Here is a 23,829-nt window from a genome sequence, read left to right on the forward strand (position 1 = left end):
GGAGGACATTTCAATATGTATACAGATCATTCTGCCTTGAAATACCTAGTCAATAAGCCTGTGTTGTGGGGGAGATCTGCAAATGGTTGCTACTATTCCAGGAGGATGACTTTGAGGTAATTTTAAAACCACGAAGGTTAAATGAAAGGTCTGACCATCTGTAGCGGATCGAAATAGGAGAGGAACCTAATAATTTGGAGGAAGGGTTTCATGATGCGTAGCTCTTCACGGTGCACGTAGCAGATAACCATTTTGTAGATATTATCCACTTTTTTACTACAGGGATGGCACCGGAAGGGTATACAAGCCAACAAAAGAAGGAATTAGTAGTGCACGTGACAAAATTTTCAGTGATTGTGGGATATTTGTATAAGATGTGTGTTGATGAAATATTGTGAAGATATGTGCGGGATTTTGAAAGAGATAGCATTCCCGGTGAAGCTCATGGAGCGGCTGCGGGAGGACATTATGTAGGAAAGGAGATTGTGCAGAAGATTTTGCGTGTAGGTCTATGGTGGCCAACACTGCACAAGGATTCCAAGGAATATTGTAAGGCATGTCATGCATTCTAGAGAATGAGCAGACTATCGTGAAGGGATGAATTGCCATTACAGCCTCAAGTATCTTTAAAACTATTTTAAAAATGGGTGATTGATTTTGTTGGGCTAATTCAACCCCCCACGGAAGAAAAATGGTGCGTGCTATATCATCACCATGATGAAATATCTAACCAGATGGGTAGAGGCACAACAAGTTAAAGATTGTACAGGGGCAACAAAAAAAATAAAATTGTTTGAGTATGTCTTAACTAGATTTGGCTGCCTGAAAGTGTTGATGAGCAACAGACGTACACACTTTCTAAATGAAACAATCAGCGCATTAACAGAGGAATTCTAGGTTTTCCATTAGAATAGTACACTGTATCACCCACTGGGCAATGGAACTGTTGAGGCCTTCAACAAGATTTTGGAGAATGCGTTGACGAAGATCTACAACACGCAACGAAATGACTGGGATGTGTGCGTACCTGCAGTACTATGGGCATATAGGACTACTTGCAAGAAACTGACAGGAATAATGTTGTTCAGATTGGTCTATGGTGTAGAAGTTGTAATGCCAATGGTGTATATTGTGCCTAGTCTCCGCATAGAAGCTCTCAAGGGTATGGAAGATCGTGAAGCCCTAGAGGAATGGCTCGCGCAACTGATGGAGTTGGAAGAGAACTGATAATTGGCAGGATTCCATCAGCGAGTACAAAAGGAACGTGAAAAAGCATGGCACGATCACCACATCAAGCTTCGCACGTTCAAGGTAAATGATATGATCTTGTTATATGATAGTAAATTCACTAAGTTTATGGGGAAATTTCACATGCACTAGCTAGGGTTGTATATTATCATAGAAATTACAGATAGAGGCGCAGTTTAGCTCATGAAGCTGAATGGAGAACCTTTTCCAGGAAGAGTGGATGGGAGCTGATTACAGGGGATCCTACGCAATGACTATATGGCAGCAGGATAGTCTTAGTGCTCTAGGTAGTTGCAAGGGAGTGTGGAACTATAAACTACACTTCTAGGTTTGGAACACTACGCACTAGGTGGGTTGTGCGAACAATGACAACGATGCAATCTAGGGAGCTATGTGCAGGAAGTTGCACCACAGAGGGAGGTGTCGCGCATCACAGCAGAAAAGTGACCGTTGGAGTCACAGTTCATGACTTGATAGCCAGAAGATGGTTAAGAAGAGCGGGATAGCAGCATTTAAGGCAAAAAGCTTTGAAGATATTCCACCAAAACAACATTGATTATTAGAACTTGGGGGGAACGGTTGGATTTGAATTCAAAAACCCCTATAAATTACGCGTGTCAGTCCAACTGAGTAAAATTTACGGCCTTAGAGTTGTTGTTGAGATTTGCTATTTGTTGCCTATGAATCAATCATATTGGGAGGATTTAGTCGCGAGCCCTACATTTGCTAATTTGTTTAAGCTGAATCAGAAGTTCATTCTCGAAAAAATGCTTGGACCAAGCCTTTTTGAAACCGTGAGTATTGGTGGTGATGTTGCCTCTGAAGGAGCTACCCCAGAGGTTGTGAGTATGGAAGCTCTGGCTCCTATGCCTACACTGTCTAGGTCACCTAGACCGAAGCCTACCCTTGCTAGAGAAACCCAAACAGTTAAACTAAAGAAGGATAAATAGAAAAAGACAATACTGTCCATGAGTCCCCTAGGAAGTATTCTGTGGCACAGAAACAGAAAAAAGATAAGCAACCCGAGAAGGTAGTTGACCTAGAGGTAGAAGAAGGCTAGGGTACAGGAGACATAGATGCTGAGGGGGTGGATCCCATCACAAAGCTACCTGACTATATCCCTTCATGGAAGGGAAAGGAAAAGGTCAGAAAGGACCCAGATTTAGAGAGGTTTTCCATTTCTACACCACTACTACCAGAGCAGGTTCCCTTTGAAGCTCTATGACTTGCACGAATCCCACTGCTAAAGATGGCAGATTGGGACCTCGCAGATCATGCTATGTTTCCACACTTAGCCACAGATAAGTACATGAAGCACATCTACTACATGGAGTCAGGTGTCAGCACCTTAGAAACGGTGGAATGGATCCATGTTGTGGAGAATTAGGGGTTACTTAATTTGTTGTGGGTGCCCATTATCACCGCACCCCTATCAACATAATTTGTGTGCACAAGCTACTCACTTTGGTGCACAATGGGTGTTTATGGCTAGGAGGGCCTATCTCCATCACTAACATGCTCATTCACAGGATTACACCCCTACCATATGAAGGATTTAATCCGGCCAAGGATTTTGGCAGAAATACGAGGGAAAAGGACCTGGTAGGAAGAATGAAGAAAGAATTTGACCTTGTGAATAAAGCACGAGGATATTCCATTCTATCAATAATAGACCCAACGGTACAAATTGCCACCCAAATTTTAGCAGGGAAAGGGATGACAAAGTGTTGCGCGAATGAAGTTCTGGTGCCCGTAGTATCCCTGGCTACTTAGTGCGTGAAAGGTGTATAGCTCAACTAGTCAAGGTACCTGTGCCATGAAATCCTTGCAAATTTCTGTGAGGCCTAGGATGAAACCAAGTCATTTCAATACACCTGGTTACTACTGTCTATTGTGTTGATTGTGTGGGAACTACCAGAGGATAGCTAATTTCCTTGATCCAGATTTAAATAGGAACGCAAAAAATTACAGAGATAACCATAAACATAGAGATGCAGTGGAAATAATACTTCATTTCATTAATGTAAAATACTGAAATATGCTTACAAACAAAAGTGGAAATAAACCAGCTAGGGTGATGGTAGCTTATCTCTGAGAAGAGATGTGGCAGCTACATGCCTCTGAACTGTGTTACAATGAGGCTCGAAGGCCTATTTATTGTTACGAAACAATGGGAAACCCTTAACATCCCAAAACCTAACCCTAGAAGATGAAACACCAAATTGCGGGCCCTATTTTGGGTATGTTGGTACATCAACTTCCCGGGGTCGTAACTTTGGCACCCGATCTTTGTTTGATGCGTACGATAGCTCGTTAGAAAGATCTATTCAAGCACTACAACTTTGGGAAGAGAAACATCGGTCCATAGACCCATGTTGCTCCCAAATTTCCCAAAAAATATCATTTAGGGCCTCAAAATGGCTCCAAAAGTTCAGGACCCGAAACACTGCTAAAAATAGTAAATTGTGCTACAATTACATAAACTGAAAAACTGAAAGAGACAGTTGTGGGGGTCCAAGTGGGATAGGTGGGTGGCCACCAACATCCACTTGGATCATACCTTGACTTGAAGAAGAATTACTGGAAGCAGTGCACTTTTCTTCCTTGTGGGCTACAAAGGACCCTGTGCGGATCACCGAAACGAAGATCTTTTAGGTCGTGATGGAATCAAGTCTACACATGGCCATTAACTAGTGTCCAAGTTTTTCCCCAACCTTGTACACACAGTTATGAGCCTCTATCGTATTAAAGGTTGAATTTCACGGAGTATACATTTAGGCGCAGAAGGACCCACAACAGAAATGGCATGATTTGCCATATTTGATGACAAAGATAGATGTGTAGGAAGTGATCGCAATATGGCTTGTAGAGTGGCATGCTCCCTCAGACTTAGATGCTAGAACAAGCAAAGGTGCAGGAAGTTTTGTAGCACAGAAGAGAAAGGAGGCATCTAAGCAAGTTGTGCACACACTCACAAAATAGAAAAATAAGGAAGCGGTAGAGAAGGCTCGGGTGGAGCAAGAGCGCGCTGCCAAGGAGCAGCGCGTGTCACAAAAAAGTGGCAAGTCACCTTCACCACAGACAGAGGAGGAAGAACTGTCAGAACAAGGCGGCGGAGGAGATGAGGGGCATAGCACCCCATTTATTCTGAAGAGACGTGGCAAAGAGCAATAGGGAGGAAGAAGGAAGAAAAAAATCAGACAAGTCACAGGGTGATCCCATGGTCTTAATGGAGGATGATCTTGATGAGATTCGGGATAATATCTAGGATACTAGCAAAAAAGTTCTGCAGTAGTTCGATCAACAATATATGTAGACACTAGGGAGCATCCAAAAGGAACTGCATGAGATGCATATCCAAGAAAATAGAATACAAGTGGGCGTCGGTCAAGCGAGTGCAGAACAAGCAAGTTTGGCACCTGGGATGAGCCAAGCAGCTGAATGAGTAAGGACCCTAGACCTTAGGACTGTTGCATTTCCAGATGGGTCCCTTCCCATGCAGTCACCTAATGATCGCATCATCCTATGCACAATCAAGAACATCGAGCTGAACATAGCAGTGCTCCCCAAAGAGATTCTTCACACGCTGCATGCAGGGGTGACAGAGGAATTGAGAGCTCAGGAGCAGTGCGCTCTCAACCTCATCAGCGAATATAGAGTGAACAATGAGCATATGTTCACTGATAAGACACAGGCCTTAAAGGAAAAGGAGATGTTGTAGGCACAAAGTTCACGAGTGGAGTTAGCAATCGTGGAGGCATGCAAGATAGTGGTTGAGATTCATATCCCCGAGGAGGCACAACCAAAAGTGAAGATTAGAAAATTAGCCATTGGTGTGTGCGAAGCCAAGGAAGAGGTTGGTCAAGTTCAATTTGTACTCAATATGAAAATCACCGAGTTGCAGTTAAAGTTGTAGCCTACGACTCTACCTGAGGTCTAGGAGCAGTGTGGAGCCACTATAAAAGAAGGAATGACCACCCTAGATGCCATAGTTGCTAACTATTCGACATCATTTGAGCAAGCCATGGAGTTGGTGACAAATCTGTAGGAGGATCCGAACCTTCCGACAATAAATATAAAAATAAGGGAGTTGTAGCGAAAGTACGATGAGGTCAAGGCAACCGCACACTCCATTGCACCAGCACAGTGCCTAGCCAAATTACAGTAGGGGCATCAGCTCCTCACGTAGGTAGAGGTGAGATAGAAGAAGGAGGCCTTACTTAAGGCTAGGCTACAACCTTGGTTAGAGGAGGTTTATCAAGTTACGACCACTATTCAGGATAAGCTAAAGGGCATGGAACAGACACAACAGACAATGAGGCTAGCCATAGGAGGACCGATTACAGAAAAGTTAGTCAAGGAGGTCAAGCAAGAAGCTACACAGAGCACTGTCGAGGTCGCAGTAATTCAGGTGGAGCTGGGGGATCTTCGCAGCAAGATTGCAGCACCAGTCGAGTGAATCGAGGGCGAGTCGCGATCTTTGTTTTGGGGGCCTATTGGGATGTGGTCCCTTGGGTTAGTTCTGGGGTTAAAATAACACAAGTTTTGATGTATTTTTTGTAAGTAATGTAAAGTCTCCATGATTTCTGGATGCAGAGCACGTAGATGATTAGCAGTCAAATGGGTTTTAACCCTTTGTTTATGTAAAGTTTGAGTTTATTTTGAGATCCACTGATGATCTGTGGACCATGGGATTGTATGTAAGAAGAATTCATGGATGTAATGGATCAGTAAGAATAAAGTGTTAGTGTAGAGAAGTGGGTTAGATAGGAGGGGAAGGCTCTACAGCTGAGTGCATAGAGGCCTAGGTAGAGTTCACAGCTGAGTGTGCTAACCCTTGTAGCTAATTGTGCAGGGCAATTTTGAGCCCGTAAAGCTAAATTGAAGATAAATAAAGAAAGTTACCGAAGAAATACTGTGTATATTTTTTTATCTCTGTTTACTTCTGTTTATGATATTTTTTGTGGATGAATAATGTGTTTATGAAATATTGATCTAATGATGCATGATTATCTTGAATAAGTCTTAATAAATGTATGCAGTTCATGTTAAGTAATTTTGCGAAGGTTGTGATGAATTATGTTATGTTTAATAAATAACTCAAGTAGATCTGCGTGAACACTAATTTAGGATTGTTCTCTGATGCATGTAAGTCGACAAATCAATTGTTAAGGGTCCACAAAGGATCATCATAGACCTTCACAAAGGTTTAAAGCCTGTTTTAATGGAGTTGCAATACAAAGCTCTAAGGGATTATCGATCTATGTGAAGGCACATCTGGGGCGTTAAAGGAAATCATACTCGTCTTTGGATGCAAAAAATTGGTTCTTTCCTCCCCCCATACTGCTTCAGGTGAGACTGCAGCTTGTGCTACACAGGTTGTTGCTGAAAGGGCCAGTAGTGTAGGGATTTGTTGGTTGGCGCAACTAACTCTGAACCTAGGTGAGGATCCCCTAAGCAATGTGAATGTGATGATGAGAAAAGATCAAGGCTTATTATCATGCATATATTAGGCTAAGTGTATTAGCAATCACAAGGTAAAAAATGGGTTAAATCCTCTCGGGGTATATCCAGAAGATGATGAAGAAAATAAAATGAGGTTTGAATTATAATTCATGGTGGGTCAAAAGGAGGGATTTTGAGCAAATAAAATAGCACAACATGGACACCAACACGGAAAAGAGGTGATAATCTAGGGAATCCATGTATATGAAATCTATACCACTAAGTTACGACATGTAAATGAAGAAGGGTTATTATCACAACCTAATGGAGATGGAAGTAAGGTGCAATGAATATGGAAAAAATGATCAACAATGTAATAGCGATGGCAGTGAAAGAACTACCCCTGTATGCAAGTTCAATAAAAACACACCTGAGGCTTACTGTAATGATGAAACCATGTGAAACCTTGAGTATGATGACCAAAATGTGCCAAAATTTTGCAGACAAAGAGTCATGAGTAGAGAAAAAGAAAAAAAAAAGGATCATAATCATGCATAAATAACTTGGGGACAAGTTAAACAAACCATAGATGGATGAAATCACCATATGTGCAAACCCATAAGTGATTAATATATATAAATTTGGCCAAAAAGGGGCTCATTTGTGCATTTTTGTGTTGCTAGTGGAGTGAGTGGAGAAAATCCCCCATTTGCTAAAAAACAATTTGTTCAATTTTAACAAACTTGAAAAGGAGATAAAAGGATGCTCGATACCCTTCAACTTTTAATGAGCATGAGAAGTAAACTAAGGAAGATCTTCATAGAGGAACAAATGGTGTAAAGGGTAAACAAGTTTCGAGCTAAAGTAACCACCCTCAATAGAGAGAGGCAAAGAGGTTGGAAAGGAGAGCCACTCATCGCAGTGGTCCCTCCAGGAAGGTAAAAACACCAAGCTAAAATGAGTGGTGGGTTAATGCAATGTGAATGTGATGATGATAAAATATCAAGGCTTATTATCATGAATATATTAGGCTAAGTGCATTAGAAATTGCAAGGTAAAAAATGGGTTAAATCCTCTCAGGGTATATCCAGAAGATGATGAAGAAGAGAAACTGAGATTTGAATTCTAATTCATGGTGGGTCAAAAGAAGGTATTCTAAGATAATAAAATAACACAACATGGACACCAACACGGAAAAGAGGTGCTAATCTAGGGCATCCATGTATATGAAAGCTCTACCACCAAGTTACGATGTGTAAATGAAGAATGGTTAATATCACAACCTGGTGGGGATGGAACTAGGGTGCAATGAATATGGAAAAAATTATCAAAAATGTAATAGAGATGGCAGTGATAGAACTAATATTGTATGCAGCTTCAAGAAAAACACACATGAGACCCACCATAATAATGAAACCATGTGAAACCTTGAGTATGATGACCAAAATGTGCTAAAATTATGCAGACAAAGAGTCATGAGTAGAGAAAAGGAAAAAAAATAGGATCATAATCATGCATAAATAACTTGGGGACAAGGTAAAAAAACCATAGATGGAGGAAATAACCATATGTGAGAACCCATAAGTGGTTAATATATATAAATTTGGCCAAAAGGGGGCTCATTTGTGCATTTACATGTTGCTAGTGGAGTGAGTGGAGAAAATTCCCCATTTTCCTCTGAACTTTCGATTATGATCTTGGAGTCTACAAACCAATATTTTCCAATCCACTTCCACTAAGTAATTTATCAAATTCCCATATTTCACTTTATTCCTTTCATGTTTAATTTTAGTCAACTTTTACCATGGATATTTTATGTCCTAGGTCATGAGTGTGTGGCCACACAAAGGAAGGGTTGTTCATTGGGCCTATGATGGTCACAGTCACAAGGAAGAACCATCCTAGCTATGATAAGCACTTTATGGGTAATGACATAGTAGTGATCGTGCCACATGAACCCAAAACAAAAAAAATAGGAAGAAGTAAGTGAAAATGTTTTTTTCCTTATGGTTTTCTTGATTGATTTGCATGTTTGATGCAGGTTATAGTCACCTTGATTGAGTAGAGGGAGTGGGAACACCAAGAAAATGAAATTAGAGTCCTTTCTCATCCCCCAACCCTATAAGTTCTCAAGGACTGTGGGTTATTGATTTTTTTCAAAAATCAAATTATGAAGAGCCAAACGAGGTTTTTACAATGAATAGTAGAGATGCGGGATTCCCAAAACCAATAATTCACAATGAAGTGGGAAAAATGGTAGCTAGATGGTGAGTCCTAGTATTAAACCAAGAATGTTGCAACTCCCAAGGGCTCCTCAACTCAAATAATCAACCTAGGTTTCGTACAAACTTCAATGTGACAATGTTATATCCACAATAGCTATGATTCCACTCATGCCACCCTCAATTATGACATTAGATCAAAAAGTGCTCAAAGACCCTTCCTTCAACTGAATTAGAATGAAAGGTTGATAAACGGATGATGGGCCTCTAAATTAGACATAAATTAAGGCCTATGACCATCCTTCAGAACACTAAACCTCTCTTTTTGCATTAGATAATGCATTTTTAATTTTAATATATTCATAAGGAAGGTTTATTAATAATTTCATATTTGTGCCTAATATTGTTTATTTTTGTAGAATATTATGAGAATATTGAGAAGATTATGAAGATTTGGAGGTGGAGATAATTTAGGGGCTTTCTCCCTACTACAAGAGGATCACTATTAAATAATAAATCAATAAGATATTATGGAATGATGGCATAGATTGTGGAACTCCAATGATTAAGAAAATCTAGGAATGTGTTCCCTGCCATTTAATGCAGATTCCTAGTATTGGGAACCAGATCTAGTAATCAAGGGATTTCGGTGGGGAAATCTTCCTCCTTTCATGGGGAATGATTCCTAATCATTTTGTGTAAGTACCAAGACGAATTTTCCTCTAGGGAGGGATTTTCATTAGTTTTCTTGTGGAGAGAACTCGTATTTCTGCAGTTCCATTGTATTTTCTTGCGAGGATGTTGTAGAATTTTCTCTACAAATCAGATAGCTCACTGATATCATGTAGAAATTTCACCTACAGATCAAACTGATATATGCAATGTACTAAAGCATAATACTAGATCTACATCTACCATAAACTTTGCGGAAGCTAATCAACATGAGCAACATCAAGCATGAACAATATAACTGATAAGGAGGAACCAATCACAAATAACATAGAATATATCACTAGGGAAAGCACCAACATAAAACCCCAACTCTATATTATCAATCAAGTGGAGATCCTCAACAACATACAAAAAGAATCAGCTCAATAGCTATTCTGCTCTCTCTGTAATCAGAAGATGAAGATCATAGGCTACCTAGGCCTCAATATAAAGGCCACAAGTCCTCCAATCTCCTATAATATGTATTTCTCTTGGAAATAGATCCTTCTCCATGCAAGGAATACTTACTATAAATATCCAAGCATCTGATTGTACATTGTCCCTCATTTGATCTCAACTCGGTCTCTATCTACACTGACATGCATCAGTTATCCATGAGGGAATGCTCAGTTATCTAAAATAATAGTTGTCACATGCATGCAAGCATTAACAAACTATATTTCATTATTTTAACAACTTGTTAAAATAATCTAACTGGACTTGACTAAGTCAAACTAAGTCAATTGATTCTCTCATTATAGAACTGAACCTTATCTCCTTTAATCAAGGGATATATTCCTAAATCAAGGGAGAAAATAATTGCATGATCTCACAAAGACTTCAAGTTTACTTTTCCATGATTAATTAACTCATGGAGATTAATTAATTAATATTTTAAACTGTTGTTAAGACCAAATTCGTTTTTACTTCCTATAGTTAGACCAAGGACTGCTAAAAATAGGAAGGGACCCAAAAATGCTATTTTTAGAAGATTCTATTTTTAGCAGTTTCACCTCTCACCCAAGGTGGCCAAAATGCTTATTGGCCAAACTGTTATTTTTAGAAGTGTTATTTTTAGGCGTTCTATTTTTAGCACATTCTAAATTTAGCATTTCTTTTTGCACACTTTTCAACACTCCCTCTCAACAAGAAAGGCTTCCTCTCGAACCCGATCCTGTAACTCTGGAATGTTTTGCAAGCAACACATCCACCAAGTCCACTTGCTCCAACAACTCTTGGAACAAAAATCACTCCCAATGGACCACTCTATTGGGATAGAAACATACTCTGATGCTGAAGCTCTATCTGCTGCTGACAAGTGCTCCCTCTCTGATATCTGTGCTACTGCAACATCTCCATGCATCTCGCACCATTGCACACCTCTCTATGCCACCTAGCACAGTGCAACACACTTGTGCCTCTCGCATTGCTGCAGCCTGCATGGTATGCGCTGTCCTAGGATTCCCTGCACTATAGCTCTCTCTGCCACTCCATCCGCATCTGTCTCTACCCAATCAGTCAGTTCCTGCTAGTCCACATTAGGGATCCTGTAGCAAGGTCTCATCCAAGAGGTTGGGTACCTCAAGGATCCTGCCCCTCCTCCTTGGGACGATCACTCTACATCACCCCACCTCCTACCTGGAGGTATGGCTGCATGTGATCCCTCTGCCCACCTGGCTCAAAGTTCCCCCCCTACTGGAGGTATCTACATGAGTAGATGTCTCCACTTGATCTCCTCTCAACTTCCCCTGTTGTGGCTACTCCACAACCTCCTGAAGCTGCTGCACCAATCATGGCTCCTCCACAATCATCTGAGACTTCTTCTAGCACTGCATGTTGAGAGGTAATATACCCTTCCTCTCAACCACCAAGTCTCCATCAGTTGCCTTGTTTCTCAAGGCTTTGCATGCATCTTGAACCTCAAGAGCATATATGTTCTTGACCCATGAACCAATCTGCTTCACCTGTCTAGTGATGATGTGTCTAAGGAAAAGCTTTCCCTTACTGAAGACTACATCATAGCCTATGTCTTCCAGCATCACGATTGACACCAAGTTTCTCTTCAGTCCTAGTACATACTTGACATCGGTCAAGGTAAGGCGAGCTCCATGCTCCCTCTGAAAAAGAACCGTGCCTACACCTGAGACATTATACTTTTCATCATTACCCATCGCTATAAGTATCTGGAGATCTTTCTCCTCCAATGTACTGAACAAAATCTTGTCACCGGTCATGTGGAAAGAAGCTCCATTGTCAAGAAACCAAGCACTTCCCACCATGGATGAAACCATGCATGTGAAGAGTGTGAAATCCAACTCAAATTGTGAAGCAAGTGTCTCACCTTTAGATCCTTCCTCGGATCCCTTCTTGGATTTCCTCTGTGGACAATTTGCAGCATAATGGCCCACCTCATGACAATGAAAGCATCGCACCTTCGATTTGTCAACCTTCTTCCCACCGTTGGAAGAACTGGATTCGGAAAGAAAAACCTTATCCTTCCCCTTCTTTGCCTTACTCACTAAGGCACAGTTCTCCTCATCCTCCATGGATGAAGAATCATCTTTGGTGCTCTGTCTAATCTCCTCCACCATCAAATCCAACCATATTCATTCCCAATTTGCTAGTTTCTCCCTTCCATTAACCGAGTCCTGGTAGCTATGCCAGCTCTTAGGAAGGCCAAGGAGCGCTAGACTCACCATATCATCATTAGCTATCATGACCCCTACACTTGCAAGCTCATCCTTGCATGTGATGAGCTTGGTCAGATACATAGAGATCTTTTCATCCTTTTCCCACTTGATCTTTCAAAGTTTGTCCTTCAGTGCTAGCTTCCTTTGATAACTGCTATTCTGATATAAATTTTTCAATGTTTTCCACATTGCAAACGGAGTCTCCTTCCCATGGAGGCTCGAGACAATGTATCTTGCATTCCCTCCAAGAGAATTCTCTTGGCTCTAGCCACACACTTCCTCCATTCTGCCAGTTGAGTAGCATCAGTAGGCTTAGGGACTTCTTGATCAATGAAGTCCTTAAGGCTGTTATCTTCCAATACGGCCTCCATGCGATCCTTCCAAGCTATATAGTTTGAGCTACCATCAAGGGCATACTCAAGCCTCAAACCATAGAACACCATCCGTGAAATAGTTGTGATAAGAACTTGAGATCTATATCCCGAATAATAAACTTAGAATTCCTTCTTGTATACTATTCTTCTTTGATCACCTGTGCTCTGATACCATGTAGAATTTTGTAGAATATTTCTACACATCAACGACCTTTGATACCATGTAGAACTTTTTCTACAAATCAGCTAGCTCTGATACCATGTAGAATTTTCTCTACAAATCAGCTAGCTCACTGATATCATGTAGAAATTTCACCTACAGATCAAACTGATATATGCAATGTACTAAAGCATAATACTAGATCTACATCTTCCATAAACTTTGCGAAAGCTAATCAACATGAGCAACATCAAGCATGAACACATATAACTGATAAGAAGGAATCAATCACACATAACACAGAATATATCACTGGGGAAAGCACCAGCATAAAACCCCAACTCTATATTATCAATTAAGTGGAGATCCTCAACAACATACAAAAAGAATCAACTCAAAAGCTATCCTACTCTCTCTGTAATCAAAAGATGAAGATCATAGACTACCTAGGCCTCAATATATAGGTCACAAGTCCTCCAATCTCCTATAATACGTATTTCTCTTGGAAATAGATCCTTCTCCATGCAAGTAATACTTACTAGAAATATCCAAGCATCTGATAGTACACTGTCCCTCATTTGATCTCAACTGGGTCTCTATCTAAACTGACATGCATCAGTTATCCATGAGGGAATGCTCGGTTATCTAAAATAATAGTTGTCACATGCATGCAAGTATTAAAAAACTATATTTCATTATTTTAACAACTTGTTAAAATAATCTAACTCGACTTGACTAAGTTAAACTAAGTCAATTGATTCTCTCATTATAGAACTGAACCTTATCTCCTTTAATCAAGGGATAAATTCCTAAATCAAGGGAGAAAATAATTGCATGATCTCACAAAGACTTCAAGTTTAATTTTCCATAATTAATTAACTCATGGAAATTAATTAATCAATATTTTAAACTGTTGTTAAGACCAAATTCGTTTTTACTTCCTATAGATAGACCAGGGACTGCAAAAAATAGGGACCCAAAAATGCTATTTTTAGAAGATTCTATTTTTAGCAGTTTCACCTCTCACCCAAGGTGGCCAAAATGCTCATTGGCCAAACTGCTATTTTGATAAGTGTTATTTTTAGGACTTCTATTTTTAGCACATTCTAAATTTAGCATTTCTTGTTGTACACTTTTCAACAGATGTAATTATATTGATGAAAATAATGAAGATTGGTGTCATGTTCAGCTTCTAAATCTTGTTCTCCTCCATAGGTCTCTGAGTTTCCTTGGGCTTGGAGATCCTTGGAGCCTCAGAGCCCTTTTGTATCATTTTCTTTCCTTCTTTTCACTTCTTATTCACATTCATCTCTTGTTTTTATTTCTTTTTGTATTTGCATTTAGTATTAATGATTTCTTGTTGTAGGATTGTGTTAAATGGTTGATGTAAGTTATTTTACAGGATTGCAAGCATCATTTAATCCTTGGAAAATATTTGGAAGGTCATAGTAATCATTGAGATACTTAGATTAGTCTTCTTATTCCCAAATCTAAATTTTTGGAACTCCTTTGTGGAAACTAGCAGTAAATTTATGCTATTTTTAGAGCATGCTAACGAGCTTCAATTAAGTTGGTTCCACTTGAATTATATCAAAAACACATTCTATTTCATAACAAAAATTACCCTATTGCATTTTCACTTGATTATGTTAGGCATTTTATAGATTTACTAGCTCACTAGTTCTCAAATTTCTAGATTTTCGACAAGTAACTTTCTGTTATTTTTTAGCATGGGTTAACAAAGGTATTTTTGAGTGATTCGACTTGGAATGGGAACCTGAGACATCCTAGTCAATAAAAAAAAAATTCTCATCCAATTTGGATTTGATTTTCTTGGTCATTCGATGAATTATAATTTCGTATAATAGATATGTAACATCCTGTAGTAAAACAATGGATCCTATAGGAGAACTAGGGGATCCTATAGGAGAACTAGTACATCCAGTAGGAAATCCTGTAGTGGCCTATTTTGAGTCCAAATTGAGAAAATAATCATTTAAGTTGGGATTAGGCCCCTACTTGACCTCCAAACCATCAAAATCATTGTACCCCTCTTCCTCCACACCTGTCTCCCCTGCCAAAGACCAAGGAAAGATTAGCATTTGCATTTATAAAGAAAAAAGATTTAAAAATGAGTACTTTTATGCTTACACATCCATACAGTAGTTAGTACTCTCTAGATCATATTTCATGCTTAGATTATTTAAAACATCACATGTGACAAACAGGGTTAAAATAGGGTTCTTTTGCAAGAAAAGTAAGTAGATAGATGATTTATAAGCACAACAACATCAACTCAACAGCAACATGCATGTCTCTCCAACAACCATCATGTAGGTACATGTATGCAATATTATTGACCTCTTCTATTGAGCATATTATAGTTAGAAATTTGTTGTCAATGCATGAGAGATGAAGTTTTATAATCTAAGTATGGGTTAGTAGTCTTAGCCGCCTTCAACTAGTTAATTGCAGCTCATTCCTTCACTCATGCGATGATGAAAAGTCAAATTATGAAGGGTGATGATCTCAAGGAATGAGGTCGACAGTTAAAAGAATAATTTTTTGCAAAGGCCAAGTCACCACAACACTCCAAAACCTCCATCCACTTCATATTCACTTTCTATCCATGATTCATCCATCCCATTTCATAATTTGAAGAACAAACCCTATCTCACCCTGAAAATTTCTTGAAAAAGAAAACAAAGCAAACCTCCCCATTTTCACGAACCTACATCATTTCTCATCACTCCCATACAATTAGAAGACTCTGAAGGAAGAAGGAATGACTGCTACACGAAGGTAGAATGCTACTACAAGAAGGAATAAAGGAACAAATTATGTTAAAACCCGAAATGGCAGTGCCTAAGAGAGACCTAATGAAAATACATAACTTGAAGGCCATTAGGAAATCACCTAGGCCACAAAAAAGAAGAAGAAGGCAACAAAAATAAATAAGCCATTCACCATCAAAATAGAACTCAAAATGCAGTGATGAAAAGAGGTTTTCCAAAAGGTCTCCAATCTCTTTCTAGATTTTTTCCAAGGCCTAAAAATGGGAGAAAGGCATGGGAGTAAAGTTAAGGGCCTATCCTAGGCTCAAACTGTCATTTATGCTCAAAAAGAGTTTCTTGTAGTTTTAACGGGGTTTCCTGTAGCTTTCCTGTAATTTTGACCAGGAATTACTACAGGATATCCTAGTTCTCATCTAAAGGCAATTTAAAGGTTTTAGAGGTGTCCAACTGGTGGAACAAGGTAATAGAAGGTTGATAAGGATGTGGAAGACCTTTAAACTGAAAAATATTCAAGAACTCATCTTGAATAAGGGGAAGACAACAAGCTATTGGTCTTAAGAAACAATGATTTTCCTATGCACAAATAGAATTTTGGGCTTTTCCTTGCAAAAATTACAGCCAAGATTCTTAATGCACAAGAGAGAGGCCACCAGGGTCATGAATGAGGCACAATGAGGTTAGACGATGAGCAACGTTTTTAGTAGGGGGGTATGATGGGTCTCTAAATTAGACATAAATTAAGGCCCATGCCTCTAAATTAAACATAAATTAAGGCCTATGACCATCCTTCAGCACACAAAACCTTTTTTTCTGCATTAGATGTTGTATTTTTAACTTTAAAATATTCATTAGGGAGGTTTATGAATAATTGCATATTTGTGCCTAATATTATTTATTTTTGTGGAATATTATGAGAATATTAGGTAGCTTATGAAGATTTAGAGGAGGTAATTTAGTGATTTTCTCCCTACTATAGGAGGATCACTATTAAATAATAAATCAACAAGATATTATGGAATTATGGCACAGATTGTGGAACTCCAATGATTGAGAAAATCTAGGAATGCATTCCCTGCCATTTAATGCAAATTCCTAGTATTGGGAACCAAATCCACTAATCAAGGGATTTTGGTGGGGAAAGCTTCCTCCTTTCATGGGGAATGATTCCTGATCATTTTTATAAGTACCAAGTTGAATTTTCCTCTGGAGGGAGATTTTCATTAGTGATCTTGTGGATAGAACTCGTATTTCTGCAACTCTATTGTATTTTCTTGTAGGGATGTAATTGTATTGATGAAAATAATGAAGATTGGTGTCATGTTCAACTTATAAATCTTGTTCTCCTCCATAGGTCTCTGATTTTCCTTGGGCATGGCCATCCCAGGAGCCTCAGAGGCCTTTTGTATCATTTTCTTTCCTTCTTTTCACTTCTTATTCACATGCATCTCTTTTTTTTATTTCTTTCTATATCTACATTTAGTATTAATGATTTCTTGTTGTAGGATTGGGTTAAATGGTTGATGTAAGTTATTTTTGAGGATCAAAAGAATCATTTCATCCTTGGAAAATATTTGTAAGCTCATAGTAATCATTGGCCTACTTGGATTAGTCTTCTTATTCCCAAATCTAGATTTCTGGAACTCCTTTGTGGTAACTAGCAGTAAATTTATGCTATTTTTTAGAGCATTCTAACAAGCTTCAATCAAGTTGGTTCCAATTGCATTAGATCACAAAATAAGTATAGTTCATAACAAAAATCACACCATTTCATTTTCACTTGATTAGGTTAGGTATTTTATATATTTACTAGCTCACTAGTTCTCGAATTTCTAGATTTTCGACTAGTAATTTTTTGTTATTTTTTAGCATGGGTTAACAAAAGCACTCTTGAGTGATTCCACTTGGAATGGGGACCTAATAAATCCTAGTCAATAAAAAAAATTTCCCATCCAATTTGGATTTGATTTTCTTGGTCATTTGATGAATTATAAGTTTGTATAGTAAATCGGTAACATTCTGTAGTAAAACAAGGGATCGTGTAGGAGAACTAGTACATCCTATAGGAAATCTTGTAGCGGCTTGTTTTGAGCCCGAATTGACAAAAATCATCATTGAAGATGGGATTAGGCCCCTACTTGACCTCCAAGCCATAAAATCATTGTACCCCTCTTCCTCCACACCTATCTCCCCTGCCAAAGATCAAGGAAAGATTAGAATTCGCATTTAGAAAGAAAAAAGATTAAAAAATGAGTTCTTTTATATTTACACATCCACACGGGAGTTAGTAATCTCTAGATCAGATTTCATTCTTAGATTGGTTAAAACATCCCATGTGACAAATAGGGTTCTTTTGCAAGCAAAGTAAGTAGATAGAGGATTTCATGTTACTTTACAAGAATTTTTAAATTCAGTCTTTCATTCCTGTAAATAGGCATCATTTCTTTTCTCTCATGACAAAAAAGGAAGGACACATTGTATGTTGCACATATAGTTCCGATACCTCTTAAGTTTGTATGAACCCTGTGTTGATAATTAAAGTCGGCGACCTTGGGAGTTGCAACATTCTTGTTTTAATACTGAGGCTCATCTAATTACAAATTGGAAATTTCTTCTAAGTATGAAAATATAAATGCCATTGACTCAACTTGTAAAAAACTTATTACTCAATTCATGAAAAGGTAAAGGCTAACCTACTTGTAGAAATGAAGTTATGCTATCTTGCAAAATTCATCATACTATCTCATCTACTTGCAAAAAGAAACTAATTGATCTTGCATAATTCATCAAACTACCAATCAAAATCACGGGTACCATCTACCTAGTTCATACTTGCTCATAAATCAATAACCTATTTGTGTGATAAAGAAACTAACTCTACTTTATTTTTGCAGTGAAGACAAGGAAGGTTTAGAGTGGCCTAAGAGTTTTTCCTGATCATATTATCACAACGGGAGGTCATTATGCATCTATGTTAGGTAAAAGTTACACTGTGGGTTGAAATTGATGAGTAAAAAGGTTACTAAAGGTTTTCCACAAGTGATTGCTATAGGAGGCTTGTAATTTTACACACATGCTTGTAATGCTATAGGAGGGAATCCAAGTGGTTATTGAAGGTGAAAACCTTGGCTTGAGGTTATGGAGAGGTGAATAGTAGTTGAAAAAAATGAAAGAAGGTTGGCTGAGCCACTATCCAAGATCAGGACCTCTTAGAGGCATGTCTTACATTACGATGAGTGCTCTCGGTGACCTAGACAGAATAACTTATAAAACAGGGTTTTTTGGATACAAATTGGAGGTGGAAGGAGAAGGTGAAAGAGCTTAGGATGGAAGTGATGAAGTTTCAATTCCCTACAGATCAATCCACCTCACAATCAATCACATGCATGCATCCATTTATCATTTTCAAAATGAAATAACTTATGATGGAAAATATGAGTTGAATTTAAATGAAATCTAATTCATGCAAACCATTGATCTACTCATTGAACTAACTTCTAAACTATAGAAAGAAAATTTAAAACACGAAAACCATTACTAATTTGTTTCCAATAAATCATAAAAACAATATTTTTTGGTTGTGGTCGTAAATTCTTCCACTCATTCTCCCACAAGAGAGGTGATGTATAGATTGCAACCAAAAGATTTTATAGGTTAACGTCTACCGAAATGCAATAAACTATGAACTTATTGGAATCAAGAATAAACATAAGTAAATTAAGAGGGACCAAAGCCTCTAGGTTGGGTCCAAACCCAAGGGTATCAACCCTCTGAAACTAACTCAGATGCAACTTGAAATCCAACTTCTCATTATCAAAAGGTGTAGGTCTAATACATCACATAAAAGTTGAAAATAACAATGTCAATTCTTGGAGCTCAATATCTACACCTAGTTGAACAAAAGCTTTGAATCCTAGTGATTTGTTCCTCTAGTTTATTTATACAAAAGGGTAGTTGAAGCAACTCCCTTGAAAATAGGAATGGTTCCCTCTTTGATCTCGAAAATGGCATATCTTGTCCTCCCTAATCTTCACCTGGACTAGGAGTCACTTGGTGTCCAATGAAATCAAACTGATGAGAGAGGATATGGTGATCCCAAGTTGAGTTAAGGGAGTTAAGGAGGTGGACAACCCCCCTATATTCTCTCCTAGTTGTCTCCATTGAGCCCCTGCATAATAATATCCTCAAAAATGCCTCATTTTCCTACAATTAAACAACATTAGGCCACATACTATGACAAACACCTTATACTCCTCTTACTAAGCATAATATAATGAAAAATGTGAATTAATGCAAGAGAAGGGTAGTTTTAAGATTGGAGGATGGCATATTAATCTTCAAAATGTACCAATTGATGGTACTCATCATCACTCCCTTGCTAAAGGTGTTGGTCATCCTCTGAGAAACTCAGTAATCCATGTACAACTCTTTCATGGCCCTGGTGGCCTCCCTGATCTCCCAAGGCTCCTCAGATGACTTTTTCTCTTAGGTTTAAAAACCTGCATTCTTCTCTATTTTTGTCCATTCCTTTTTCTCTCATACTTAATATCTTCCTTCTTGTAAACCTAACAACAAGGGTGGAATGAGCTTGAGTCATATCCCCCCGAATTTCATCCTCTACATGATCCTCTTGTATAATGGTGTTCTCTCCAAGGCATTCATTAGCCTTTCAAGAGAGTGATATTCTCTTATTTATAGACTATGGGGTAAGGCATGTCATCTCCCTTGAAAAGCTTGCTGGGTTTTTGTTCCCAACAACCTCAATGTGTCTCCAAAGTGTAGGATGGCTTTCTCCTGGTTGGAAATTTATCTAGGTACTAAAATAACATCATTGGAGATGAGGCCATGATTTCTAATGATAGCCCTTAGGCTCACAAGCTCTTCCCCAATATACAATGGTTCCCTTTTGTTAGACACACACATGGCAACAAAAAAATATTAAAGATAAGAAGGAGAGTGCATCTATTATTTGACAATGATATACATTTATAGTACATTCGTGTGACCGTTGGGTTCCACATCCCAAGGTCTCTTGGACTTCCTTAGTCTATTCAGCTTCCACACCAACCCTTAGAGGATTAGGTGTCCAATATTCCCCCCTTAATCCGAAGGGGTATGTATGAGTCCAAGAAGAGATTTGTAATAAAAAATGTGCAAAAAACATGTCAGCACTAGGCTGAATGTGCTCTCTGAAATGTTGGTATAAAGGGTGGTGGTTTAAGGATGACCACCAACACTGGAACGCTTAGTGCAGTTCCCAGAACTCTTCCAAGTCTGGCATGAAGCTCAGGTCTTCTGCCAGAGGAAGTGCTCCTGATGTTTTGAATAGGGAAACCTTCAACCATGAAAGGGAGGTCTCAACTCGCATAAAAGGGAGAACCTCAACCTGAAAAGGGAGATCTCAACCTGTAATGGTTTAAGGATGACCAACAACTCTGGAATGCTTAATGAAATTCTTGGAACTCTTCCAAAACTGGCAAGAAGTTGAAGTCTTCTGCTAGAGGAAGTGTCCCCAATTCTTTGAAGAGGTATCACTCACTGAAGGCATGCTTAGTGGCATATTTGTCTCTAGCTACAACTCTGAATTTGGTGTGGTAGGTTGTGGCTCAAGCTCGCTCGATGTGGATTTGAAGCTTGAAGATGACCATCATTTACCCCCCTATCAGATACAAGGTGAGAAGATGAAGAAATCTCAACTGCAAGACTTTTCAATATTCGAGAATAAATCTTGTTGTATGAGCGAAATATCTTCTTGGCTGTTGAAACACATTTCCAAGAAGTGACCCATACAAGATGAAACTTTGTTCTTGCAGGAGGTTTGTTTCTGAAGCATCTGTTTGAAGAATGATTGGTTTTATGACAATGCTTACATGGATGAAGATCAAAACGGTGATCTTTCATATGGCCAACTCGGTCACAGTGTCGGCATTTCACAATCTGTTGTTGTGGAAGAGGGGCAAAATCTGGAACAGCTGGAGGTGAACTATCATGAAGGAATCCAACACTCTAAAACTGAATTGACTTTGAGTAGACTGGAATGTGAAAGGACATGTCCTTGCCATATCCACGACCAGTTTAGTGCTTATTGTGGACAAGCTCTTCCCAAGGTCTGATGACCGACTTGGGAAGTACAGACTGAATTTCTGCATCTGCATATACAATTGTTGCTTCATTGGGTACTAAATTTGAATGAACTGTAACATTATTGACTTGCTACTAATGGGTTGTTGTCTTAATGTTCTGAACAGAAATAGGTTCAAAATGACGACTCCATTGTTGTAATTCGGCTTGTTGTAGCCAAGATTCAAGTTGCAAAAAATCAATCTTCTCTTGTGTATGTTGCAAGCAAGTTTGAATGTTAAAAAGAGTTTCCTTACTAACTTTTACCATCCCATCAATAGTGGAATAGATTAGACTATTCAATAACTGTAATGCATCATCAATTTTCTCCATTTCATAACAATGTTGCACGAATATCTCACACAATGCCAAATAACTGTGACTTTAAAGAATATAAACAGTTCCCAATGCTTATGAACATTGAACTCTTTCGTTCCCAAAAATCCTCTAGCATATTCACTTTCAAAGCAGAAATGATGGCTATCAAAACTTCAACAACTATCGCACCATGTCATGGACATGACTGAATGCTCATATATATAAATGCTTTGAAGGGTATGAACCAATATTCTCTGAACTTGCCACTTTCTTCAAAGAAAACAATCTGCTCTCAATACTCATATAAATGTGACAATCATTAGAGATGTAGGCCTTCATGAAAATTCTGACTACTTTTGGAATAGTATTGAGAGATTGGTAAAGGATGAGTTATGCAAGTTTGTTCTTGCAATTTCACGTTGTAGGCAAACACTTAAATTTTGTCGCTTCGTTGTACTTGAATAAAAAATGAAGTTGTTGTTGAAACCCAACAAGACATCCACATTACAGTCAGTCCTATGTTGGATAGTGGAACACGAGGCTGCTCCTTCATTGCATTCTAGCTACAAAGTTTCTCTTTCAATATAATGACCCAACATTATGCTTCGACACGGTTGCTGATAGCTTAGCAATATAGATGCGAATTCCATTGTTCCAACTTCTTTTATTGATAAGCCTCAGCTGGAAACTGGTGACAAAATTATAATGCCTCCGTTAGCTCTTGATCGTCTGGCATCTCTGCACATAGATTATCCAATGCTTTTGAGCTTCATACTCCAGTAACACAGCGTACATCACACTGTGGAGTACTTGAGTTTATTGTTGAGGAGGGCATGATTTATATGCCATATTGGATGATGGAAAATATGCTTTTAGCAAAGGGTGATACAGTAGAAGTGAAAAATTCCACCCTTCCAAAAGGGACATATGACTACAACCCCATACAAAGGATTTTCTCGACATATCTAATCCTAAAGCAGTGTTGGAGACTAGTTTGAGGAACTTCTCCTGCTTGACCACAGGTGATGGTAGCTTATAACAACAAGAAATACTATATAGACATAGTCGAGGCAAAACCAACTTCTGTCATAACTATTATTGAGACAGATTGTGAGGTGGATTTTTCTCCTCCTCTTGATTACAAAGAACTAGAAAGAATTCCAGCCAAACCTGCTCCTTCTACAAGCATAACAACATCTGAAGAGGAATCAAAAGATGTGGCAGAACTAAAATGTAGTCCCTTTACTAGAGTTGGAAGGCGTCTGGATGGGAAACCATCGACTTCCTCTAGGAGGTCAGAAACAATATCCCATCTTACAAACAATAAAACATCAAGGCCTGGTTCTTCTTTGGGTGCTTCACAACGCCGTCCATCAGGAAAGCTTGTATTTGGCTCAAGCATAGGTAATATTTTGGCCGATGCTTCTGATACTTCTAAGGCAATTTTGAAGGAGGTCAAATAGGAGGTACCAAAGGAAGAACCAAAGTTCCAGGCATTTACCAGTAAAAAATATTCATTGAAGGATTGAAAATCTCCACTTCTCAATTTTGTGTGTTGTGATAATCTATCAGAGTGTATCCATATCTTGGAGCTCTATATGATGATTACAAGTTAAGTTCTAGAATCGCAATGTATGTGCAAGGAAGGTACAAAAATGTTGTGTCAGCGCTAACAAACTGACTAGAATGGCATTTTTTTTTTTAGCAGATTATTACAAAGAAATGACTGAGTGAAATGACTGAGCACAT

The 23,829-nt window shown here is 38.6% G+C and overlaps 1 pseudogene; it reads left to right on the forward strand.

The window, feature by feature from the left end:
- Positions 1-284: 284 nt before the first annotated feature.
- LOC149139705 (ubiquitin fusion degradation protein 1 C pseudogene) lies at positions 285-23,609 on the forward strand (annotated as a pseudogene).
- The last annotated feature ends 220 nt before the right edge of the window (positions 23,610-23,829 follow it).

This window comes from Pinus tabuliformis, chromosome X (genome assembly GCF_031772625.1).
Source record: "Pinus tabuliformis cultivar Carrire ecotype Pingquan chromosome X, CPIR1, whole genome shotgun sequence".
Lineage (NCBI taxonomy): Eukaryota > Viridiplantae > Streptophyta > Pinopsida > Pinales > Pinaceae > Pinus > Pinus tabuliformis.